The sequence below is a fragment of the Balaenoptera ricei genome, chromosome 5 (genome assembly GCF_028023285.1).
Source record: "Balaenoptera ricei isolate mBalRic1 chromosome 5, mBalRic1.hap2, whole genome shotgun sequence".
Classification (NCBI taxonomy): Eukaryota; Metazoa; Chordata; class Mammalia; order Artiodactyla; family Balaenopteridae; genus Balaenoptera; species Balaenoptera ricei.
Genome location: NC_082643.1, coordinates 137,241,604 through 137,256,495, shown reverse-complemented (window position 1 = coordinate 137,256,495; position 14,892 = coordinate 137,241,604). Strand labels below are relative to the sequence as shown.

At 37.9% G+C, this 14,892-nt stretch overlaps 1 pseudogene; it reads left to right on the top strand.

Moving 5' to 3' along the window:
• Positions 1–3,013: 3,013 nt before the first annotated feature.
• Positions 3,014–14,892, top strand: part of LOC132366296 (NADH-ubiquinone oxidoreductase chain 5-like) — a 65,351-nt pseudogene continuing 53,472 nt past the window's right edge.

Genomic DNA, 14,892 nt, shown 5'->3' with positions numbered 1-14,892 from the left:
AATCAATTCTAGAAAGGCACCTAGCTCTCAAAATTAGACCTGACGGACATACCTGAGCTATGTGAATCCAGGCGACCTAATGGTATAATACACAAAAGAGGTCAGTTACATGGGTAGGACTGAGGGCTTAATCCAAAAGATGGAGAATTACTGTGAAGCCAATCTAGGGGAGGATGAAAACACAGGGGAGTAATTTACTTTGGAGATTTGCCTGTAACAGAGGATGGCAGGGCACATGGGGGAAAGGTCCAGTGCTTCAAGGAAAGAAAGTAATGGAGAAGTATTCTTTCTGACTACTGTAAGATTAGCCACTCTTCTCAAATACACTTAAAATTTTTTGTTTTGTTTTGTTTTTGTTTTTTCCTCTTTGGATATTTTGCAGAGTTATCTCTGTTGTTTTTAATTTGATTTGTCAAGTCTTTTCTGTGTATTTCTATGCTTATTTATATGTGTAACAAATATCTTTTCCCTGTGGATGGATTTGCTTTTAACTTGTTTACGCTGATACAGGTGTCCAGAAGATTTTAATTTTAATTATAAAGTAGTCAAATGTATTAAATGTTTCCTTAATGGTTTATGCTATCTTGATTCTTGCCAATAGAGTCCTTCTCTGCCCCACCTTCAGAAAGATTTTCTACAATTTTCATACTTTGCTCTAAATATTTAGGTTGAATTTTACTGTGATTATTTGTATACATGCATGTGTGTACTGAATAATCCACTTTGATTTTTTAACTATTAATAATCAGTTTTCCCAGCAAATTTACTAAATGATTTAACTTTTCCCCACAGATTTGGAAAATCATCTCTATCATACATTAAAACCTCATTCACTATTGGGTCTATTTCTGACTCCTTAATCTGTTCCATTGTTTCTTTGTTCCTACATTGTCCTAATTCCTTAGCTTTCATCCATATTTCCCTTCCCTTTCACATTTTTAAATGAATTCATATGAATTCTTATTTTTTAAATGACTACATAAATGCTATTTTACTGTTGATCCAAATGGGGTACTGTATTTATTTAGCTTTTCTTATACTATCTCCTAATCTTTTCTCTGGCTTAATTTCTTATTGGTTTTCTCTTTCTTAATTTACATGTGTTAAATCTCTGGCTAATTTTGGATATTCTCTAACCTTTATGGAAATCACCTCTCAATCAAATATTTCTCATATTTATATCTTTGTTATTCCACTCTGAGAGGGTAAAATAAAAGAGCAGATAAATAAAATTGGAAAGTGGAAGGCAAAGAGGGCGGAAGAGAATGAGGGCATCAAGTGATCATGCATTAGGAGTATTTTCAGCTGAACGTAAGAGACTAGTCAAATAAACCTGACATAACCCATATGGTCATTTATTATTTTCTTTAACAAAATGTTTGGAACTAAGCATCCCCAGAGCTTCTTTTTTTTTTTTTTTTTTTTTTTTTTGAGACTCATTCAAATTATCAAGGACCAGGCTCTACCTTTCTTCTTGGCCATCCTTAGTGCATTAGTGGTTTACCCCACAAGGTCAGCCATAGCTGTAAGCAGCGTCCTTACGTGGGATAAACCTAAACAGAATGCAAGGGTAGAAGGGAGATCAGTAGAAAATATTATCCTATAAACCAAGCAAGAAAGGGGGAAATAGCTGCTATATAGACATCCAATAGTGTCTTCCATGATACTCTGCATAATTTATTGAATAAGAAACAGATGTGCAAGTACATTACATATAGGTACCAAGTAAATTTACTTGAAGGTTTTAAAGAGTGGAATTACAAATACTGACATAACTGAAAGAATGGAGGACTCAGGACAAGATGGCAGAGGAAAAGGACACTGAGCTCACCTCCTCTCAGGAGCACACCAAAACCACAACTAACTGCTGAGCAGCCATTGATAAGAAGGGCTGGAATCTACCAAAAAAAAGATATTCTACATCCAAAGACATAAAGAAGAAACCAGGAGATGGTAGGAGGGGCGCACTCATGATATAATTAAATCCCATACCACCCGGGCTGGGTGACCCACACACTGGAGAATAATTATATCACAGAAGTTCTCCCACAGGAGTGAGAGCTCTGAGCCCCACACTGGGCCCTTCAGCCTAGGGGTCCAGCATCAGGAGGAGGAGCCCCCAGAGCACTTGGCTTTGAAGGCCAGTGGGGCTTGATTGCAGGAGCTCCACAGGACTGGGGCAAACAAAGACTCCATTCTAGGAGGGTGCACACAAGGTCTTGTGCAACCAGGACCCAGGGCAAAAGCAGTGACTCCATAGGAGCCTGGGCCAGACCTACCTGCTGGTCTTGGAGGGTCTCCTGGGGGGGTCGGGGCGTGGCTGTGACATAAAAGCTGGTGGCAGACATAGCAGGGACCTACATGACCACCGGCTGGAGGCAGATATCTTGGGTCCTTGGCACAGAGACCTGGCCTCACCCAACAGCCTGTAAGTTCCAGTGCTGGGACGCCTCAGGCCAAACAAACAACAGGGTGGGAACACAGCCCCACCCATCAGCAAACAGGCCACCTAAAGACTTCCTGACCCCAGAGCTGCCCCTAGACATACCCTTGACATGGCCCTGCCCACCAGAGGGCCAAGACCCAGCTCCACCTACCAGTGAGCAGGTACCAGTCCTTCCCACCAGGAAGCCTGCACAAGCCTCTAAACCAGCCTCACCCACCAGACACCAGAAGGAAGGAAACTACAATCCTGCAGCCTGCAGAACTGAGTCCACACACACAAGTCAGAACCTACCCTGGGACCAGCCGATCCCTGGCCCTTGGGTGACAAGAGGGGGTGCACTGCTGGGACACACAGGACATCCCCTACAGAAGGCCACTTCTCCAAGGTCGAGGAATGTAACTAAGCTACTACATACATAAAAATACAAATAGAAATTTAAACAAAATGAGATGGCAAAGGAATATGTTCCAGACGAAGGAACAAGATAAAACCCCAGAAGAACAACAGCTAAGTGAAGTGGAGATAGGCAGTCTCCCCGAGAAAGAGTTCTGAGTAATGATCGTAAAGATGATCCAAGAACTCGGGAAAAGAATGGATGCACAAATCGACAAGTTACAAGAAGTTCTTGGCAAAGAGGTAGAAAATATAGAGAACAACCAAAGACAGTTGAAGAGTACAATAACTGAAGAGAAAAACACACTAGAAGGAATCAACAGGAGAATAAATAAGGCAGAAGAACGAATCAGGGAGCTGGAAGACAGAGTGGTGGAAATCACTGCCACAGAACAGAATAAAGAAAAAAGAATGAAAAGAAATGAGGACAGTTTAAGAGACCTCTGGGACAACGTCAAATGCACCAACATTTGCGTTATAGGGGTCCCAGAAGAGAAGAGGGAGAGAAAGGGTGTGAAAAAATACTTGAAGAGATAATGGCTGAAAACTTCCCTATAATGGGAAAGGAAACAGTCACCCAAGCCCAGGAAGTACAGATAGAATAGAATAGAATAGAATAGAATTAGAATTAACCCAAGGAGGAAGATGCTGAGACACAGTAATCAAATTGACAAAAATTAAAGACAAAAAATATTAAAAGCAACAAGGGAAAAGCAACAAATAACATACAAGGGAATCCCCATAAAGTTATCAGCTGATTTTTCAGCAGAAACTCTACAGGCCAGAAAGGAGTCACATTATATATTTAAAGTGATAAAAGGGAAAAACCTACAACCAAGAATACTCTACCCAGCAAGGCTCTCATTCAGACCTGACGGAGAAATCATAAGCTTTACAGACAAATAAAAGCTAAAAGAATTCAGCGCCACCAAACCAGCATTCCAAAAAATGCTAAAGGAACTTCTTTAGGCAGAAAAGAAAAGGCCACAACTAGAAACAAGAAAATTACAAAATGGGAAAACTCACTGGTAAAGGCAAACATACAATAAAGGTAGGAAATCATCCACACACAAATGTGATATCAAAACCAGTAATCAAGATTGGAGAAGAGTACAAATGCAGGACACTTGGAATGCATTTGAAATTAAGAGATCCAACTTAAAACAATCACGTATACATATAGACTGCTGTATCAGAACCTCATGGTAACTGCAACGGAAAAATTTATCATAGATAAATACAAAAGGAAAAGGAAGAATGGAGAAGGGAAAGGAGGATAAGGAAATTTGTAGTTGAGCTATATTCTCTTTTTTTTCAGAGTAAAAATTCTATAGATAATGGTTAAAATTGATTTTAAAATATCTATAAGAGAATACACTTTAGATAAAATTAGGTTTCAGAAGAAAGATCCAAGAGAATACAAAGTATTTTCTTCCTGCAAGGAACAGGACAGAATATGAAAAAAATAGAGAAGGGACAGTTGCTTTTATGTCAAGTAAGTATGTTCCATTTTTTTAAAATCACGTGCATACTTTATTTGATCAAAACTTAAAACATTTCATTTATTTCTCCACAAGGTCTTCCACTAAGATAAAAGATCTATTATGATGACAGTTAATCTTCTATTTCCTACCCTAGGTATATTAAAAAATCTATCTATCTCAAAATCGATTCCTACCTATTTTAGTCTCTTTGAAGCATTTAGTAGTATCTCAGAAATTGCCACATCTTCGATTACACTATAATTCAGTGAGAACTCCGTACCACTTGGCTTTGAAATAGACTCTGTTATGTTCCCCAAACACCAATTCTGAAGCTAACTGGTAAGTCTATAGTGAAACACTGTTACTTTAATTGTTCTCTCTCTTTGTCATTGTTTTGGCTCCCTAACTCTAGGTCTCTCTCCACACACGTGCATGCATGCACACACACACACACACACACACACACACACACACACTTTTTAAGTGATATAATTCTTTAACTCATTCATCCTTTCAATCCTCTATAGTTCCTTTAAAGCATTACTTGAAAATTAACTGGGTCATTGAAGCTCCCCGGTGGTGCTTGGTGCACCTGCATTTACCACCACACAGACATCTTGTAACGTCCTCAACAAAGTCACAGCAGTCCGTGGGTTTCATCATGTCAGGGTGCTTTTAAAGAACTATAGTTGTCAAACAAGACATTTAGTAGGATTTTCAGGGTTTCCTCAATTGGCACTGACTCCTGAGGACAAAGAGGACTTATGTGCCTCAGTTCTAAAATGAGCCTCAAAATTTGGGACCAGACAGGTCTTTATAAAGAAGCTGAACTAGTCCAACCACAGTCAAGCACTACCATGACTGCCTTAAGAGTGGCACTCCTATGTCTAGGAACTACCCTAGGATCTTTCAAAGGAGTAACAGGAACTCTCCAAGATAGGGCCAGCATTTTATACTTGCCACATGGAGGTCATCGATGCCCAGACAGTATTAGCTAAAGACAGTGACAGTGAATAGAAGCGTCCTTCAATGGGCAGTTGAATTGAGATAGTTGCCACTTCTGCCCCATATCCCTCCTATTTCACTTTACCAATGTAGCAGGAGAAGAGAGACGGTAGGGCCAGTCCAGGCATCAGACGCTTCTGCTTTAAGGAGGTAGAGTGGGAACAAGAGTAAAGAGCAGAGCAGGCTGGCTTTCACCAGCCTGGATGGCACTTGCCAGAGGTAGCAGGGTAGGGATGCGGAAGATGGACATCATTTTAAACTGATCAGACTCTTAAGAACCACAATATTATAAAGCACTTCCTAAACAATGGACTCTATTCCAAATATAGAGCATTAGCATTTAATTATGTACTATTTAGCATTCCTTGATACAGATAAGTTCAATGGTGCACATGGTTTCCTGGAATTGAGATGTCAAAACAAACACTGTATTTTGAGCTGCCTTATCAAGACTTAAGCATATTCCTAGAATATAGTTATACAGTCATAGGCAATACACTTCTCCTTAGCTAGCCCTACAGGCATTTGCAGAAGGATTATTTTTGTGAAGTCACATATAAATACAACCCAACAATAGGTTAGTAGTCTGAGTTAGAAAGAAAGAAATTGAGGAAAAGACAAATGTGAAAAGAAGGAAAGGGGAAAATGAAAAGATAACTAGAGCATAAGTTGATGGATATGTAGACTGTAAGTGAAGGAATCTGAGTTTTCCAAATGTCTGTATTTATCTATTTATTTTAGTTTGCCAGGGTAAAATTCTGATTAAGAAAATGGACAGTTTTGATAATATATAGTAGTGGCTGTGTCTAAAACTACAAAAGTTTCTTTATGCCACTACTTCTGTTGTAAGTATGAGGAGCCCTTAACCTCCTGCTAAAGTCAGATTAAATTCCACTTACCATCTCCTAAATGGCAGAGCATTTGTTTCTGCTCCCAGAGCATTTTGTGCTAGATCACAGAGGCACATTTTATATATAATACTTACGATTAAGTAATTGTAGCGTAAGATTCTATCTGTTCAAAAGTCAGAAGTAGTATTAAAATATTCAGCCCAGCTATGCAAATGGTAAAAGTCTAAAGAAGCTAAAACTTTTCCTTTTTTGAAAAAATTATTTGAAAAAGAATACAGCAATCCATTATTCGCTAGACATATGCATTATACAAAGCAGCTGTTTTATTTTTACAGAACATTTCATTTCTACCAAAGCTATCTTCCTAATGCAGCTCATCTATGGAATTTAGCAGTGTCTGAATACTTGCTTTATTTCATCAGTATTTCACAGATTCTTTGTTAAATTTAACTATATCTATGGTGTGTTTCTGAAAATAAAGCTTTACAAGATTCAAGTTTTATGGTCAATGTGTTTTTTCACTGGGATAACTCATCAACTGTTTAACTTAACACAAGCTATAATGGTAAAGTTATGTTCTGTCATTTGAATTATCAAAAAAGAAGAAAAATTAACAGCTCAAAGTTCAACTAAGCTTCGGTGAGTTTGCCTTTAAAGCAGCATTTATTACTCTGACTGATAAATAATGTGCTCCACATGCAAATGCTGTATAATCCATTTCCATGCCTCACTTGATTCAAGTGCTCAACTCCCTAATTAGACATCTGTTAGACAATGAAACTTTGTTTTCCCGCACATAATATTGGTCTCTTTACTAGTGTAGCTTGAATAACAACTTCTTTCTCAAGAGATTAATTTGATGCCTAAAGTGTCAGGAGGAAAGATTCAACATTTACATTATATTAATTGTTAGGGTGTGAATATGACATTGTTATTACAGAAAGCCACATATTTTAAAATTCAGTCATGGAAACCAAAACCCAACAATTTTGAACACAGGAAATACTGCCGCATCAATGAGATATCAATGAATATGGTTTCCATGACTGTTTATTTTATAGGCTATTATATTCAAATAGACTGACATGTCATCCTTCTTTGCTTCGTCTATAAATATGAGTCTAGATAGCCAGTAGTTTTATCTGTATTCTTAGGAGAAGGACATTTTCTCCATTAGAAAATTCAGTGTATAAAAATGTCTGTGTTACTTGGTCATTAGTTCCAGAAAAAGAAAGTTGTTTAAGGAAAACCACCCAATGAACAGAGAAGAGTTATGAGCTACGTGGAGCTCTCAGATGTCAAAGCGGTCAATTAGGATACCGAGTCAAACCGGAGGTAACAAGCACGCCTATTGACTCACTGTAACAGCATAACAAGAGGCAAAAGTAGATGCCAGTTCCCCAGCATTCCCTGTCTGCACATAGAACAGCAAGGCAAGGGTTCAGTGACACACCGTGCATACAGGAGACATCGTCTAACTGCCAAGGATCCCCAAACAGACAGCCCCTATCTCTTTATGGAACTGAGGGGCTTGGGAGAAGGGAAGGGCTAAGAGTGGAGAAGTACTGAGCCACTGGAGAAAAGTGTCTTAGTCAAGGTTCCCCACTAAGAAGGTCCTGGCAGAGACACCTGAAAAGTGCCTCGGCCAGTTGCCCCAGTAAAGAGGCTTCTGAATGCAGGCACCAAGGCTAGGAAGCAGGTATGTGTCTGAGCATGGCTGGCCTGTGGGACCTCGAGTCCTGAACTTGACTCTCTCCAGAAAACTCTAACGTGCGGGCTTGCACACCAAGTCTGGTGAGGAGGGAGCAGCTTTCCCCACGAGACCTGTAAGGCAGAGCCTGTGTAATTGCCTATAGTCGGGCCTGAAAGGTCACACAGGGATCTCTGGCCTGGAACCGGACGCCTCAAACCAACTCTGTCAGATTCAGCAAATACATCCCATACTTCTGAAGACCTGTCGCCTTCACAAATAGCACGGCGGAAACTGTTTTTGCTATTTTTCATCATTAAAATTAAAGTTCAATTCTTCATTCAAATTTTCTATTGTATAAGAAAAGAATGGCTTACTTTATTTTGTTGAGTTTGGTATGTTGAAGTGTTATATAACTATAATTTCAGTGTTCACAGAATGCCTGACCTCAGATGCTATGGCATGTGACATTTACAACGTGGATGAAATACTAAGCCTGTGAATGACTGCTTTCTTGGGTTGGAATTTATTGCAGCAATGGTACAGCTTCTCTGAAAGGAAAACTGTATTTTTTTCAAGATGCATCATTGTGAAGCAAAAAATATTGGCTACAATGATGCAGTTATATACCAGCAATAATGAGGAAAGCAGAATTACCGTTGAGCTGAAGTCTTTGAAAGTAATAGCTAAATAGTTATTCATTAACTTGAACGGTACATGAGATGTAATGAAGATGAAAATTTTACTGAAGTAATTTTCTCTTCATTATGGAAACATTTCTGACAATATTGAAAAGCAATGCGAAGGAAAAAAAAACAATCCTGTTTAGCTTTAAAGAATTGTTTGAAAAAGTAATGGATAAATAGAGAAGTTCTACTGAGCTGCAAATCTAAACAATTATTTCCTTACCAAGAAATCCCAGCATTTAATCAAATACAGTTCCCATCTCATTTTTAAATTTGTTTTTTTAAGCAAAAAGAAATGTATGAGTTATATAGAATAGTGAGGACAAAAAATAAGCAGGAAAATGAATGTAGTTAATATCTGTATGTATTATAAATAGACACCCCATACATACACATAAGCCCTAATCCTTGAAAATGTATTATTTAACTATTTTTGAGCATTAATTTTGCTTTAATTTTTAAAATTCGTTTTAAGTCAGAGTTTCCTCTGATTTATCAAAAGATATGAATATGCATATAAAAGTACTGGGCAAAACACTGAAAGTAAGTACTACAAAAATATATACATGCAAAACATATGACATGAAAGGATGTTATATACACTATTTTATAGTTCCCTTTATAAAACCATATGACATGGGGTGATGATCTGCAGCCTAGAAACTAGGTTCGTCTAATTCCCAGCTATCCCTGGTTTGCCACTTGGATAGTCACTTGACATAAGGCATTGACTTATAACAATCCTGACAGTTAAATTCACTGAACTAATAGGTCTATTGTAAGTAGCACAAGAATAATAAGTATAAATGACTTGGGAATTATGTAGGACTGTTTAGACTAATCTTAAAGTAATAACATATTTGGCAGAAAAGTGAGTCATGAAAACAATATTTTTCCTAATTAGAGCTGAAAAATCAAATTTAGTACATATAAAACTATATAAACAGGATTCAAGTATCCTTGGATTGTCACAGGTTATATTTCTTTATATTTCTCTTCTCAAAGTAATGTGGTGCTGTGTAAAATTTTCAACATTCATATCTTTAAATAAGTTCCTTCACACTTTATTTATGGAATAATTTTGTAACATGGTTATATGATCAATAAATGTCAATATTTCAAAATGTTATTTTTTCAAATGTATTTGCCTACCTGATAATTTGAATTACAATGAACACATTCATAAAATTGGAATTGTAGTTACTCAGTAGAACTAAATACATATTGTCTTATCAAATGCAATATGGATGCTCAAAAACAAAGACTCCATTTATAGCAAACAAAATCATATTCTTGTCCTGTTTCCTGTTTCTGTTGCACTTAAACATTAACCATGTTAAAACGAAACCGACAGGGCTGTAACAGTTTTTGTTGTTGTTCTGCTAGCACATTTTTGCCTTCCTAAACAGGCGAATAGCATAGTGAATTACATGGATGTTCTTAATGCCACGTCAAAGACAACTGCTTTTCAGTACCAAATTATCTTTGATATTTGAATTGAAAACTCAATATAAGCAAGCATAGCATTCTAAAGATGATTGATAAAGTAAAATTCAATTAGTCAGATTTATCTCAGCTCCTTCTTCCTTGCAGCTTAATCTTTATAACTGTATAACCTGTGAAACTTGTAACTTTTGCAGAGTCATAATGTCACAAACTCCTTTAAAATAAGAATACCAGGACAGAATCAGGATTATGATATAGAAACTAAAACTGCTTCTGGTAGTTTTACTTTACAAAATAGCAGGACTAATTTAGCTGTTTTACTGAGAATATATTCATTTTTGTTTCATCTAGCTTATGTCCTATAAGCATAATGGAAAGCCATGTGCAAGGGTAAAGAAATGCCTGCTTACGAGGGTAGAAAAATAAGGATTCAATAGTCAAATAATAATACCATCATGTCTTTGGCATTTGTGGAGATTTTCACCTTGACCTGAAAGTATATACAAACTACAAGTTGCTTTCCAACTATGTAGATTTGAGTAACATGTTTTTGTGTATGCCTTCAGTAAAGCTCTGACCAATCTTCATACATAATCTTAACATAAAATCCCAGGCTCGAAAACCTAGGTAGAGTAATTCTGGCTTTGGTAATATGGTGAAATAGATAACGTGGCTTCAATCTCTGACCCCGACCGACAAAAACTAACCCTGCTACAAATGTGGGATAAAATTTAAGAGGCATTCTCACAGGGAAGAAAGGGAAATCCCCAAGCAAAATAAACAAAATAGAACTTCAACCTGGATTATAAGAAAATGAGCTGGCAGTGGTCTGCAGGGAGGTCTTAGTTATTGCTCTTTGTAACCTAAGCAGGGATTTAGTACTGAGACTCCCATGTAAAGCTGAGACCCTCAGAGCCTCCATTCACGTGAAGAGGGTACACAGAGAAAGTTTGCCTAATTGCACATGCAGATGATGAGGAAGATAGTGTCTACCTGGATTAATGATCCAAAACAATGGATCTTTATCTACTGGGCTTTTGGTTCAGTGTATAGCAGCGGTTCCCAACCTTTTTAGCACCGGGGACTGGTTTCCTGGAAGATAATTTTTCCACAGACGGTGGGGGGGTGGGCAGCAGGGAGGGGGGCAGCGGGGGGGGGGGGCGGGTTCAGGTGGTAATGCGAGCGATGGGGAGCGGCAGATAAAGCTTTGCGCGCTTGCCCGCTGCTCACCTCCTGCTGTGCGGCCCGGTTCCTAACAGGTCACAGACTGGGACCGGTCCATGGCCCGGGGGTTGGGGACCCCTGGTATATACTAACCAAATGGTTCTGGAAACCCTACAGTAAGAAACCTACACTGTGACATAAGTGTTGGCCCAGAAGACAGTGGTAGGCTTGGGGTACTAGGGAAAAGCAAGTGCAAAATCTCTTTGGCCCTACAGGATCCCTATAAATACATCCCAGAAGGCAAGCTCACAGTCCGAAGTTATAACACACTGAAACAAAACTATCCCATGTAAGAGAGTCACAGCCAGGACGAGCCAGTTGAATAGAACCTCAGAAATTTAGGTAATAAAGCAAACTGGTAGACACTATGAAAATGTATGTTTAAAATGATTTAAAAATATATAAAAATGAAGTTAGAAATCTAAAAAGCAAATTTAAATAATAGGAGTATTTGAAAAGAACTAAATATAAGTTTCAAAAATTAAAAATTGTCATTTAAACATTTATGAAGTTAAACAATTGATTAGAAACAGGTGAGTAGGAAATTAGTGACCTGGAAGCTAGCTACATAATAACTAATGCCTATAGAGTGCTTACCAAGCCTACAAATGCTAAAAAGGTCATTGCTATACTATGATTTTTTATTGTTGTTTGTTACTAATTTTATTATTATAAGTATGTTCATTTGTATAGTCTTGCTGGCTGGAATTTGTTAGTGACAAGCAAACTGGCTCTGGGACCTGTGCTATCAACCACTCTGCTGTGCTGACCCTGAGGAAATTATCTAGAATTCGCATAGAGTCATAACTAGATGGATAATATGAAAGGGATTGGAGATGTGGAGAATGAAATTTAAAAATCTAACATGTGACTCGACTCAGTCTTCCCTGACACTCTTGTGAGACGTACACACTCCTGGATTTCTGGCTTCTTCACTGGCTACTGCATCTCACTGACTTATACTGGTTCCTGCTCATGTCTCTGACCTCAACGGTGGAACACCCAGGGCTCAGTCTGCAGACCTGTTTCCTCCCTGGATTGCTCACTCACTAGATGATCTCACAGAGTCTCATAGTTTTAAACATCTCCAGGCTGTTGATTCCCAATGTCTATCCTATGTATACCTATATCATATACACAACTGACTTAGTAGTACCCCAAATTAATATGTTCAGAATTGATATGATTTCCCATCCCCCCAGTCTGGCTCTAAAAAGTGTTCCTCATCTTAGTTCCTTTCAGTTCTTTAAGCCATATTTCTTCTCTTTCTCTTACAAACCACATCTAACTCATCAAAAACTTCTGTTGGCCTAAGAATCTAACCCTGCTTCCCACCTACACCATTAACCACTCTGGTCCAAGCTGCCATTATCATTCTCCTGGATAACTGCAATAGTCTCCTAACTTGATCCCTTTCAGTCTATTCTGAATACTGAAGCCTGTATGATCCTACTTCAACGCAGGTCAGATGATGTCACATCTTTGCTCAAAGCTATCTAATGGCTTCCTAGTTCACCCAGAGAAATAAAAGTGTATAAGGTGGTAAATAATCATGCTGCCCTCAGCGGTATTCTCATAATTTTCCACTCTTCTCCTTTTTTACTGTGTTCCAGGCACACGGGCCTCCTCTAATAATCTAGGCATGCTCCTACCTCAGCATATTTGCACAGGTTCTCTCTCTGCTTGGAACATTCTTCTTCCCAGGGATGTCCCCATAGCATTTTCCTTCACCTCCTTTTTCATTCTCTTTATACAACTATCACCTTCCCTCACCATCTATATGAAGTTACAACCCTAAACAACTCACATCATTTCCTCTACCTGCTTTATTTATATTTATTTATTTAAAAATTTTCTCCTTAGCACTCACTACTGTACACAGAATATGTCCTTTTAATTTTTTTTCAGTCTGCATCTCGCAGAAGGTAAACTCCATAGTCCCCTGCGGAGTCCCCAGTGCCCAAAAGAAGAGGAGGTCCTGAAGAAGGTCCTGAAAACATGATTAGGTTGCATGAGCAGGTAGCTTGCACTCCCAATGCATGCATTCATCCCTGTTTTATTGCCTTGTCTTTTTCAACCCTTATCAATGGTCTCATGGAAAGTTCCTGTGACTGGGTGACTAAGGAAAAAAAAAATGTACCTGTCCTCTAGATGGCGCTATGTGATATGCTATCACCAAACGAAAATGGAAGTCTGTAGCATTAAAACCTTCTTTAAAGGGTCGTGGGAAGAGAAATCTTTGCAGGGGGTAGAATTTGGACCAGTGCACCTGGCTGTCCACTTTGTCTATATTTATTATACTTATTTATGAATGACAAATAGTGGTTGAGTGGTGAGGAACTTTGATGAAGTAAGATTAGTGGATTGGAGTAAAATACAGCAAGCCCCTGACTCTGGACTCTTCAGGTCTATCAGATTCTTTCCACCACATAGGCAGTCCTGACCAAACTTTGTGCGCACCTCTGTGAGGCTCTAGGAAGAAACTGGGCACCTGCCTCCAATCATGTTGATTCTTCCCTCATAAATCCTTTGCATGGCTTCTGCTAGTTCGATAATAACAACAACCTTGAACCTGCCTGAAGTTCTCCTTCTGGTAACCTTTGTAATCTAGTTGGCCCCGAAAGGTGTGGCATAGCTTGCTGTATGTTGGAAGCATTTCAGAATTAAAATATAGGTATTTATAAATAGAAATGAAAACCTATGATAATATTTCAAAAGTGGCACAGTGGCCAAAGTAGGTGGCTCTAGACAAAATAGTTATGAGAGTTATTTCACTCTCACTTATATATTCTAGGTCTGTCTCCAAGACCTTCAGTAACTTTCACTTTACTGTTCTCTAATTGACTACAACCCTACCATGACATCCTATTCAGATTTTCCCACCTTTCTATTGTCCCACACTTCAAAATTCCTTCTATGACTTTTCTTTTCATAACCCTTATTCCTAATATTTAACATATACAACATATATAACTCATATTTCCTAATATTTAACATTTCCTGAAGCCTTCACAACTAAATCTTCATAAATATATAGAAGATTCCTATTCCCCCTAATTTCTGGGGATTATGAAAGAGGATGCTGTTGATCCTTATGGATTATTCTCTCTCAAATTCCACTTTCTAAAATGAGGGACCTATTTTTACCAGGAGAGAAGGTAAGATCAACTTTGGTCAAGGGAAATCTAGAAGTAGTTACAGTTTTTGCACTTCTTCTTTTCTTTCTGCCCCTCTCCTCCAACTCCTGTCTCACTATTCCATTTTCCTATTTTTTTTTTTTATCATAGGGAGAAGTTTCTCTCACTTTTAAAGATTTTTTATAAAGTTAGTAATTATATTATGTATTTTCTTTGTATACAACATAATTATTTCTTGCTTAGACATTCAGAGCCTCTGATTTTTCACAGTTATATTTCTTCAGTTTATACTGAATGTGGAGGATTTTAATTTGACTAAATTGTTACTCAACAGTATTAAATTTCAAGATAACAAGCATAGACTGATTATAAAATTTTTATAATTAGCTTATTTAAATATTAAAACAAATAAAACCATAAAGTAAAAGGCAAGATAATTTTCATTTTTGAAATAAGGCAAGTTAATTAATAAGATTCCACCAATAAATAGGGCTTAACGTTGACAGTTCCTTGTCAAAATATGCAAGTAT